This window comes from Zalophus californianus, chromosome 1 (genome assembly GCF_009762305.2).
Source record: "Zalophus californianus isolate mZalCal1 chromosome 1, mZalCal1.pri.v2, whole genome shotgun sequence".
Taxonomy (NCBI): Eukaryota; Metazoa; Chordata; class Mammalia; order Carnivora; family Otariidae; genus Zalophus; species Zalophus californianus.
In genome coordinates, this window is record NC_045595.1 from 122,121,481 (window position 1) to 122,131,454 (window position 9,974).

Below are 9,974 nucleotides of genomic sequence, written 5' to 3' on the forward strand. Positions count from 1 at the left end.
TGGAAAGAATTTCCTCACTCTTAAAAAAGAGGCACAAGAGAGACCATCTATTGTTTCTTATAAACACCTTGCCACCAGGAGGTGAGCTAGCCTGAAGACAGTTATCATACTGAGAGGGGCATAGTGGACAGTTGGAAAGAACCCCAAATCCTCAATGATGTTAAGCCCCTGGATAAATCAATTCTGAAGTCATCATACTAGGAGACTTTTTTTTTAAGATTTTATTTATTTGACAGAGAAAGACACAGTGAGAGAGGGAACACAAGCAGGGGGAGTGGGAGAGGGAGAGAAGCAGGCTTCCCGCGGAGCATGGAGCCTGATGTGGGGCTCGATCCCAGGACCCTGGGATCATGACCTGAGCAGAAGGCAGCTGCTTAACGACTGAGCCATCCAGGCACCCCACTAGGAGACTTTTATATAAGATAATAACATCTCCTTTTTTCTTCTTTTAATAACTATGAGGTAGATTTTCTGTTACCAGCTGCCATAGGATCCTAATCCATATTTTATTTTTTTAACCATGAAAAATATTAAACTATTAAAATATTGAGAGGTTAAGAAAAATAATAGCAAAAAGTGACTAGATAAAAAATAGCCAAACACAATTTATGTCTAAGAATTTGCATTCTTCATAAACACGTCCCATGCAGAGACATATATTAATGTTCAGGGTTGTTCACTGCAGTATGGTTTGTACTAACAAAAGAGTGAGAACACAAATGCCCTTGAATAGGAGGGTGGCTAAATTGTTTACAGTTAAACATACTGTTGACTCCCTGTTCTACTTCTACCACCCCTCGATGGGCCCGATCTCCTGTTCGCACAGATTACTGTCTAAGCCGTAGCTGCCACAAACGCCACAATCCTGAGCCAAATTACACATATCACCATTTTCTAGCCCAAGGTTCATTCCTGGCAGCAACGTCAATCATGATGACCAGGTGGACATGGCACTGTATGGTTTATTATCTTCACTGACTTTGAACAAATAAAATCTGTTGCAAAACATGCCCTCAGTACTCCTAAGAAGATCTCAGACACGCTCAATTTAACCTTTTTATACATCCTTCAACTTCTTTCCTGTTTTATCCCATGTTCTGTCTCAGCACAAATCCCTCCCCACCAAGACTCCACCCGAGACTTTTTCTCCAAGTAAAGCTAGCTAAAACAAGTGCACGCTAGACCTCTGATACCTGTTTACTTCATTTTCTGGGATTGTTCTCATTATAATAATATCAGCGGGGCACCAATTACCAACATAACCAGTAATGATGCATGTATAGTTTGCATTTCTGAAACCTCGACTCTCTTTGGTCAAGCTCTTGTTTTTGTAAGCATTCTGAAGTTCCCCTTCTCCTGTCTCTCTGTTTTGTCACAGGGTTCTGATGACTTTACATGTCCCCCTGATTTCACTAACTTCACACACTGTATTTCTCATAATCTATCAGTTAGGGTAGACTGATTAACATGACAGGTAGACCAGAGTGTGTGGAAGGGCTCCAACAATAGAATGTTTGTTCTTGCTCCTGTCTTGGTGGGGAACTCAGGCCGGTGCTTTAGCTCTCCTCCACAGGATAATTCAGATACCCAAGCTTCAGCCACATCATGGAATTCCACTGTCCTTTTTTAGGACATAATCTGCATCCAGGCTGAGGTAAAAGAGAGCACAAAGAGGAGCATGAGTGGGACGGTTTTACTGCTCAATGATATCTCTTCTGAAAGGTGGCTACACTGTGTGGGTCAAATTCCTGATCAACTTTTTGTTTGGTAAGGAAGCAAACTGTTGCAAATCAAGTGTTTGCATCAATATGTTTTCTGTTCCACATCTAATCGGGAGAAGAGATAATCTATCTAGAATTGCTTCCTAAACTGAGCTTAGTGTGGACTTCTTAATGTGTTTAAGAGCACAAAACTTCTCAGGGTAGATTATTAGAGCTAATAATATAGCTGAAAACTAATTAATCAATTAATTAAACTGTGGGTGGGTGACATTTTATTTAGACATCCCTTCAGTTTGCACAAAATGAATGAATAGAACCATACAGTACTAACCTAAAATAATTATCCGGCTCATTTTCTTTTGGGGGATTAAAAAGTGCTTCTCAATTTTGATGTTTACTAGTTTAATACCCCTATGGAACCGTATAATCATAGAAACTTAATCTTCCACATTAATATTCTCACCTACATGATACTTCTAAAAAAAAAAAAATCAGAACCCTTCTATCCTTAAATGGAGGATTTAATCATCTTGTCTAGGCCGATTTGTTCAATAAGGCCACAGAGTCAGTCTGTGTGAATCACCCAGTTTGCATATTGCCCAGAGATAAATTCTTTTCAACAGTGAAGACTGCCCAGTCAGCAGTCTCAAAAGTATACAGGTCTAAGGAGCAATTAAATGAGAAGATGTTCATGGCTTAGATCCACATATAACCACTCAGAAAAGCAGATTACGAAAAATGTCTTCCAGGCCGTCACTGGCAACATCTTTGGATACAGAAGGTGGTGTTTAAAACATGGCTTCAGAAATCAATAAATCGACAACAATCAATAAATCAACAAGAAATCATTGCACCTTAAAAAGAAGGCTAACAGAGGGTGTTGCCATAGGAAAACCAGCCAGCTGGTGACCTCACAGAAGGGTTTTATCCTGGTGACATCGCAGGCGTCAAAGCTATGTATGGATTTTGGCTCTACAAACTTAAAAATGTGATCTCCACAGTGCACCAGAGTTATCAGACTCAAGGAGACAACCTCATGACAACCAAACGCGCAGGGGACTGATATGTAAGTCGTAATGTAATTTACTCATTTAAGTGCGAAATACGACCATGACACATAAAGGAATGCTCATTTTGGCATGGCTTATACTTTCCCTGTAGGCAGTTAATATTTAAATCATATTATAACCAGAAGGTTGCTTGGTGAGTGGTGAGGAATTTGAACTAAGGGAGTTATTTGTATGATTCAAATGTTTGATAGCACTGGATTTTGATAGTCCCATTGAGTCATTTCTTATTTCTATTTCTGTTTTATTAGCAGAAGGACACATCTTTAGGTTAGAGTCTCACAAGGAACACATACAGAGATACATGGGTATATAGATAACCTGTGCTCCTCTCTCACGGCTCTGACTGAAACTCGGGTTGGCTCCCCAGAGCCGGGCATGCTCAGCCACTCCGGTCTGGGAGGAGCCCCGCAAAGGAGCCCGAAGAAGCCTTCCAAGGAGGGGCTGGTATGGGCACAGACCCAGCAGAATGAAAGAATGTGGCACAGTCTGAGAACGGCAAATGGTTCAATAAGAAGGGAGTACTGTATTTGCGAGAAGATAGAGAGAGGAGGTAGTAAGAGACGAGGCTGAAGAAGTAAGCAAGACACAAATGATGAAGGAAAGATCTTATACACTTTGCTAAATTATTAGGGTCTTACATAGAAAGCTCTGGAAAGCCTTATGAGCATTTTCGGTGGGGCCATGACATGATCAGATTGCAACGTAAAAAATATCAGCATGGAGATTCAGATATCTATTCCTACATCTCAGGCTGATTTCATGGGTGTTCAGAATGGTCTGGTAGCTATCCAGCTAAATTCAGGGAGTCCCCTACTCCTCCATCATCTTGCCCCTCCCCCGCCAATACAGCCGGATGGGGGGAGGGGGTAACAGGAGGATGGGTCTTAAGGAGGGCACGTGTTGTGATGTGCACTGGGTCTTATACCTAACTAATGAATCATTGAACACTACATCAAAAACTAATGAGGTACTATATAGTGGCTAACTGAACATAATAAAAAATAAAATAAAATAAAAATATATTTTAAAAAATCACCATGGCTTAGAAATAGAAAAGTGAGTTAGTGGAGGGGTCCAAGACACACAGAAAGTTAGGAGGCCTGGGTCCCTGGCCGCCAGTGCCTCACCCTCAGGACTTCTCTACACAACACCAGTCCTCCGTCAGCCCCGACCCGCACTGTGGTACCCGGGAGCGTTCTTTTGTTGCTGGAGCTCATTTTGTTGCCTGTGGCAGGCTTGAAGTGTCCGAGAATTCGTGCTCCAGCCACACCCTGGATCTGGGACTGGAGGGCTGGCCCCTGACTCTGGGGTGTGGGAGAGGCTCCATGGGATTCGGCTCCAGTCACCCACAGTATCAGCAGGCTTGGTAACAGGCCTCTCGGCCCTTTCTCTTCCCTGTCTCACCTCCCCACTCCCCTGTCCTGCATTCTTCACCTCCCAAATAAGTGACTTGGACTCAAATATTTATTTTAGGGTCTGCTTCTGGGGGAACTCAAACTACAGGCCCCTTCAGGTGCAGGATGAGGAGGGCCTGATTCAAGCCAGGAACACAGAGCTGGTGACCAAGGAAGTGAGCTGGAGATACGTTCAAAAGATGTTAAAACTGAAAAAGGAAAATATCAGGGAATCCCAGGATGGCCTCCAGGTTTCTGGTTTGGCTAACTAGGGAATGGCAATGCCATTCTCTAAGAAAAGGAATAAAGGAGGAGAAGGGGGTTTTGGGAGAAGATGATAGGCTCAGAGTTGAATATGCTGGGTCTGAGACACGTGAGGAACAGCCAAGAGGAGTTGAGAAGTAAGATGTTGGCTATACCAGCTGGAGCTCGGAAGACTGGCCTGAACTGGACCATATGTGCCAGGTAGCGTGGACTGTTATTATTTTCGTGCTCATTGTCTGAATCTCCTTCGTATTTGGGAAAAATATAAAATGAATGGAGGCAGGGCCCCTCCTCCCATCAGAGTAATCAGCAGGGGAGCGCATTTCCTTTCTAAGCTCTTTAGCAGCGAGGGCACAGTGACCAGTCAGATGCCCCAGCAGGGATTTTTGCATATCGATGGGATAATGCACAGAGGGAAGCATGGTCTGATTTTTCTCGGTGAACGTGGCAGAATTGAGAGTCCAGTGTTTCTGGGAGGGAGAGCAGCAGCAGTGAGGTCCTCACTCCTATAGTTTCTGCCGATTTCAGGGGAGGGAGCCAAGCATCCACACTCGTTTACCATCATGGTAGGAACTGCAACTTAAATTTCATCTTTGGTTTTGAAAAAAGGATTAATGTTCTAGTTCTTAAGCTGGGAGGTAGATACATGAATGTTTGTTTTATTTTTTTTGTTTGTTTGTCTTACTTTAAGCAATCCTAATGCATCTTTTGTATGTATATTTCACAATGAAACTGTTCAAACAAACAGAAAAACACAGTTTTTGAACAGAAGAAACAAAACAGAAATTATGTACGAGGGTGAAAAGGATATAATGGGTGGATCTGCTTTTGTAAATAGGGAGAAAAATGAGGGAGATTCACAAAATGTTGATAACTGTTAAAGCAGAGAGATGGGTATGATGGTCTTTGGGATATTCTCTTTATATTTTTTGTATGTTTGAGGTTTTTCCCTAATTATAAAACTTGGAGGCAGAAGGGAATCCAAGGCTGATGGAAACATTAATGGAGAACAAACTGTTAGGAATAATCCAGAGAAAACACAGTGCCTTACACATTAAATGGGACCAATGTTCGTTTGTTGATTGATTTCAATCTAGAAACATGGTAATTGACTGGAAACAGGACTAAACTTTGTCTAATCAGAAAACTAAAGTTTTAGGAATATCTGAAGACTCAAGTCACAAACGGCCCCCAGTTTGTTTTCTAGAAATTCAGACTCCTCAGATCTCAGATTCCTCACTCACCTGTGTGCTCCCAGAGGCTTACAATTCTCTTTGGTAAACTCCTTGGTATTTACAAACTCCTGTTGTAACTCTTGATATTATTAAGTCTACTTTTCTTCTCCAAAAGCTGAGACAAGCTTTTCCCCCAGATGGATTTCTGCTCTTATTGCCAATCTTGGACGGCCAGGATTTTAAGATGCCACTTTATTGCCTCGCTCTTTAAGCTTTACAGAACCCCTCACCCCACACCCACCCACGCCCCCCCCCCACCCCGCTCCCAGTCTCCACTCCTAAGAAGAGAACATGGAATATGTTTCCTAAGGGCTGGCTGGAAGGCATTTGAGTGATACCATCCTGGACCACTACAAAGAACCAGCTCCTAGGAGTGGAATGAAATCTCTGCTTTTCCAGGATTCCTCCCCTCCTATTCAGTCTCAAACGTCTGGGAAATACAGCATTATCCAGCTTTATTTACCATTTTATCCCAGTGTCCTGTAGGAATTTGATCAAAAGAGAATCCCAGAATATAAACCGGCCACACCTGCAAATTTTATTACAAGTGTGTTGTTTGTTTGTTCGATTCGGATGGGGAAAGGATGGTGGAAAATCAAGAGCTATGGGAAGACTGTCCTCACAGCTCAGCTCCTCTGTTGTGGGCTTTGTTCCAATTGGTGCAACAGGAGATCTGGGGCCTGTGTTTGCTTTTCTTGGCACTCACAGAGGTGGTGTCTGTAGCTGAAGACACTGGGGCTGTTGCCAGAGGCCCTGCTGGAGCTGGGACTGTGTGATTCCAGGTTCCAAGATCTCATCTGCTCGCAGCAATGGGGAACATTTTGATCTTGGCAAACGCTCTCATGCCGGCACTCCATGTCCCCCCAACTCTTCTCCCTGCCTCTCTGACCCCAGCAGAGTAACGCAGTGACCTCTGGACACACACAGTTCTGCAGCACCGCTGTCTCCAGAATTCCCCGCATCTCCCTGGGGAACTCACCACAGTGGACACAAACAGGATTACAAACTGCTAGTGACCTGGCAGTGCGTTAACCACAGGCCCCTCGAGGCGAAAAGGAGAGTGAGCTTCCCTTCCCTGGTAGCTGGCCCCACAGCCCTGCAAACTGCAGAGGTGGATGCCCATAGTGGGCCTACTTCAGACCCCACCACAGCCCGAACAAAGTTAGAAAAGCAACATACATTCCCTTGAAATGGGAGATGCCATCCCCTTTTTAGGCTATTGCTGGTCACTAACATTAGGGCGGGTATCCTCCGCCAGTGTGAGAGCCAAGACCCTAGCTGGCTGTGTTGACCTCTCCAGAACTCTGGATGTGGCCAGTCTATGAAACCTTCCAACACCGAGGCTCCTCGTTTATCACCCCACCACTGACTCCCTTTTGCAGGACCCTCCAGCTCACTTCCTGCAACTGTTGCCCCATTCCCACATACTGCAGCAGCCACCCCCACCCCCGCACCCCGCCCCGCCTCGCCCTGCCCCATGCTGTCACACCCACACACCTCAGTTCTACTCATTCCTGTTCTCAGAGGCACGGGTCAGCTCCTCCTGCATCCCACGCTGCTCTGAGCCCGTGTTTCTCAACTTCCAATCCCCTGACAAGACAAAATCAAAATCCCATAAATTCACTCTCTCCCAGTGTTCACCTCCTCAGGAGCAGCATTTCCAGTTCTTTTATCCCAATCCTTTAGCCTTCCTCCTGGATACAAAAGAGATTGTTTAGAGTTTTTGCTCAACGGTGTGATTTTAGTTGAAAAACAGTCTCCATTCATCTGATAGAAGTTTTTAAAGTAATTACTATTGAGTTTTATTATGTACTAGGTGCCTGATAAGTAGGATCATTCAATCCTTATAACCATCCTTTTACAGATAAAGAAATTGTGGTCCAGAGAGATTAAGTTGTCCAAAGTGACACAACTAAGTGATAGAGCCAGAAAATAAACTTCAGCTTTCTAAGCCCAGAGCCCATGCTTTCAATCACTACTGCATATTGTTTCCCAACCCCTAGCAGCACCCCTCTCAAAATATCCCACCTCTCTTTACACTATCCCTTGCCCAGATCACTATTATTTACCAACTTCAAGGAAAGTTAGCCACCTAACTCCATGATGTTAACCAAAAGCTGCCCCTCCACTGTTTCTTCTGCCATCCCTCTGGGGCTCCTCCCAGCTTAACGGCTCAGAAAACTCCTCTAATGTCAGTTAGGATACTTTGGGCTGTAAGAATCTAAACTCCATGTAGGCTGGTTTAACTGATAAGGGTATCGATCTTACATACTAAGAATTGTCAAGGGTGGATCACATCTCACGGCTACATGGTTGAGCAACTTGACACTGCCATCAAGGATCCAAGGATCAAGGATCTCCCCACTCTGTAAACTTGATCCAAAGCCTGGCTCTCCCCAAGAGTTTAGGGTGGCTGCTAGGAGCACCTGGCACCACATGCTCCCTTGCTGTTGTCCCAGGGCAGGTGAGGGGTGGGAGTGGGAATTCTCCTCCAATCACATCTGAGTGGACCAGTTTAGGTCATATGCCCACTCCAGTAACAAGGAAAGGCTCCAAGTGATTGGCTTAAACCCAAATTCCTGAGCCAATCTCTGGCAAAGAGGATGGGATTACCATGATGGGTTTAGATTTTTCAGGACCTGGGAGGTAATCATTTTGCCCTGTGTGGGGAGAGGGAGGACATAGCCCAGGTTCTGTTGAGAAGGGAAGGGAGGCGGCCACTACGGCCATTGATCTCGCAGTGTATCCATCCGGGTCACTGCTTCTAGTTCTGCAGTTTGTTCATTGTCCAAGGTGCCTAGATGGGTAAGGGCTGCCTACTCACCCAGCTAGGCACCCAGGTCTCCCTCCCCCGCCCCCTCCAAATACTATCAGAGTCTCCTTATGTTCACCAAGCCATGTGCCCACAGGGCCGTAAACTCCTAGTGGAGGCACCTCTTTCTGATTTGCACAAAGGTACCTGTGGCGGGGAGGGGAATATGCTCAGATTCCCCTTCAAGAAAGGACTGGGCTGTCCAGCTGTGAGGAGTACAATTAGCTGACAACCACCAGCTGCTTGCTCCTCCAAAGTCTGCCTTGCTTTCGAGGGGCGTTCGTGTTCTTTCCTGCGTGGCCACAAGCCTGCATCGTGGTCCGATCCCCACCACCCCGGCCAAACCTACTTCTCACCCTCCTCTCTTCACCGGTGTTAACTTCTCAATAAGCCTTTTGCCCTCCCAACGCCCTTTCAGGACCTGCTCCCCAAAGAAGCCAGTCAGCAGAAGTCCCCTAACAGTTAGCTGTGACTCTCCCTACAACTTCCGTTTGTGCCCACATACCTTGCATTTCCAGAAAACATGTTCGTCATCCTCTATATTCCATCGCTCCTGGTAAAACTGCTTTTTATCTGCCTCATGACATTCAGGCTTTGCCCCTCCTGGCTTCTTAGTCCTCCAGCCACCCTCTAGTTTCCCCTTTGTCATGCCTCGGCCTGGACCCTATCTTAGCCATGACTTTGCTCGCACCCGACTTCTCCACCCTTAGGCCAATCCCCAGCCCTGGGAAAGCTACAGTAAAATGTCCTTTCTTTCCTCCTGCTCTGGTCTACTGGAAACTGGGTTTAATGACTTAATGACAAATCCACACTATCTAGCTTTAATTGGGCCCTCAGGGCCACTCAGTGATTATTTTACTAATCTCTGTAGACTCCCACTGCATTGATGCCAAATGTTTTCCTCTCTTTGTTTCCTCTTCCTCTTAATTTCTCCTCACACCCAGAGGATGAATTGTTGACCTTCTTCTTTTTATGTTGACCAAGTTTGTAGCCCCTAAACTTCCCCCTTAGAGCAGACATCTGTTGCTTTTACCTACCCAGATCCCTTATACCTCAGTCTTCTTTGGAGGAATGGCCCCTCTCCCACCTCTAGTCCATGTGACTCCAGTGGACTGGCTCCTCTCTCCTCCAAAGCTGGGTATGGATGGCTGGCCAGTGCACAGTAAACACATCAGGCATGGGCTTGTGAACCAAGCCAAACCAATGAAACCCTTGTCAGATTATTTGCGGGGCGGGGGGGGGGGGGCGGAGGGGGCAGGCGGGGCAGGGAGGAAAAGTACAAACTTTCTTTGGGGATTGCTAATCTGTAAAGAAATAAGCCTGGTGCTGTAACATTCCACCCTGCCCCTCAAGGGGAGAACTTTTCAATTCCATGATCCAGTAAATTCTCTTTTTTACTTTAGCTAGTTGGAATCACATTTCTTATACTCGCAACCAAGGGTCTTGATCTATAACCTCCTCTCGATCTCCCAATTTGT

The 9,974-nt window shown here is 45.3% G+C and overlaps 1 long non-coding RNA gene across 2 annotated transcripts; it reads right to left on the bottom strand.

Moving 5' to 3' along the window:
* Positions 1-379: 379 nt before the first annotated feature.
* LOC113918262 lies at positions 380-9,192 on the bottom strand. 2 transcript variants are annotated; one of them, XR_003518499.2, is made up of 3 exons: positions 9,002-9,192; positions 7,182-7,274; positions 380-1,649 (listed from the first exon to the last, which is right to left on the bottom strand). It is a non-coding gene; the product is annotated as an uncharacterized LOC113918262 (long non-coding RNA). The 2 variants fall into 2 exon arrangements; XR_003518500.2 differs by lacking the exon at positions 380-1,649 and adding an exon at positions 6,259-6,481.
* Between the last annotated feature and the right edge of the window lie 782 nt (positions 9,193-9,974).